The sequence below is a fragment of the Chiloscyllium punctatum genome, unplaced genomic scaffold, assembly GCF_047496795.1.
Source record: "Chiloscyllium punctatum isolate Juve2018m unplaced genomic scaffold, sChiPun1.3 scaffold_286, whole genome shotgun sequence".
Taxonomy (NCBI): Eukaryota; Metazoa; Chordata; class Chondrichthyes; order Orectolobiformes; family Hemiscylliidae; genus Chiloscyllium; species Chiloscyllium punctatum.
In genome coordinates this window covers 91036-92722 of record NW_027310020.1, presented here as the reverse complement: position 1 = coordinate 92722, position 1687 = coordinate 91036, and the positions used below count along the sequence as shown (strand labels likewise).

General features: G+C 42.4%; 1 pseudogene; it reads right to left on the bottom strand.

Annotated features, from left to right (window-relative positions):
- Window positions 1-621: 621 nt before the first annotated feature.
- LOC140472262 (cyclic AMP-responsive element-binding protein 1 pseudogene) lies at window positions 622-1421 on the bottom strand (annotated as a pseudogene).
- Between the last annotated feature and the right edge of the window lie 266 nt (window positions 1422-1687).

The window sequence follows — 1687 nt, the reverse complement described above, 5'->3', positions numbered from 1 at the left end:
GCTATTTCTTCCTTGACAATAGGCCCAAGCATCTTTCACACTACAGAGAATAAACTAATTGGTATATAATTCCCCACTTTTTGTCCACCTCCTTTTTAAAACAGTGGCATCACCTTTGCTGTTTTCCAATCTGCTGGGACTGGCACAGAGTCCAGTGAATTTTGGAAAATTACTGCCAGTGTATTTGCTGTTTTTCCTGGCATCTCTTTTAGTACCCTGGGATGCATTCCATCAGGGTCAGGAGACTTTTCTATCATTAGCTCAATTACCTCCAAACAGTCTAAAACTAGCTGTTCCGTAATAATGATAGTTTCCAAATCCACACCTACCTTTGTCTCTTTGCTAGTTACTGGAAAGATATTAGTATCCTCCACTGTGATATCCCATTACTAAATACTTCTTCTTAATTTCCAAAGGACCAACATTTACTATAGCCATTCTTTTCTCATTATATATATTTATACAAACTTTTGCTCTCTGTCTTTATAGTCTGTGCTAGTTTATTTTTCTCATATTCTATATTACTTTTCTTTACAGCTTTTTTTGTGGCTTTCGGTTAACCTTTAACTTTTTCCCAGTTCTAATTTCATGCTGTTTTTGCCACTTTGTGCACCTTCTTTTTCAATTTGATTTTCCAGAATAGCAACCCAATTCTCCAAGCATTTCACATACTCTTTCATCTTGCGACGGCACTCTCGAGCTGTTTTTCATGAAGCAGATCTCACATTTACAAGTGGTTTTGTCAGCATTCTGGGGCTGGTTTTGCAGGACTGGTGAAGATGCCATAACCATTCCCTGGTCAGCAGTGGAGTTAGGATCTGATAGGTTTGGACATCTCCAGCAGCACCTTGTACAACCACTTGGCTGCCCGGCACAATGATTTACGGTCCATCAGGGCTCTGTGCACACTGTATAATGGCTGCTCCAACCTTGGCTGCAGCTACGTTGGTCATTGTTAGTGTCTGGAGTCCTTGCACTTCATCTGTACCATTGTTGCCCAGCTGAATTGCTCCCCCCTGTGTAATAGCAATGTATTGTCCGCTGCTAGTCTGATAGATCGGTGTCTGCATCGTCGTTGTAGTAATGGTTGAGACAGTCTCTGCTTCTGATTTCTCCTCATCGATTTCTTGGCACACTGGGGGGGGGGGGGGGGGGATCAGAAGAAAGTTCATTCAGGATTTTCCTGTATGAAGGCCATCTCGATAGAATTTCTCTACATTTCTGAGAGTCAGTCATTCTATCTGAGAGACAGATTCCTGGGAGTCCTTATTTTCAAGATTAGTCTGAACAGTCTGAACTTGAAGGGACTGCGTGACTGAGGACTGAGCTGCTTGGACTTGAACAGTCTGCCCATTCGGCAATTGCACTAAAGGTACTGCTGGACATGTTGTTGATTGGAACCCAGGCATGGTTACCTGCATGGTCACATTATATATTAATGATCTGGATGAAGGGACTGGGGGCATTCCAATGAAGTTTGCTGATGATACGAAGTTCGGTGGACAGGCAAGTAGTACTGAGAAAGTACGGTGGCTGCAGAAGGATCAAGACAGTTTGGGAGAGTGGTCCAGGAAATGGCTGATGGAATTCAATGTGATGAAACGCGAGGTCTTGCACTTTGGAAAAATGAATACAAGCATGGATTACTTTCTAAACGGTGAGAAAATTCATAAAGCCAAAGTACAAA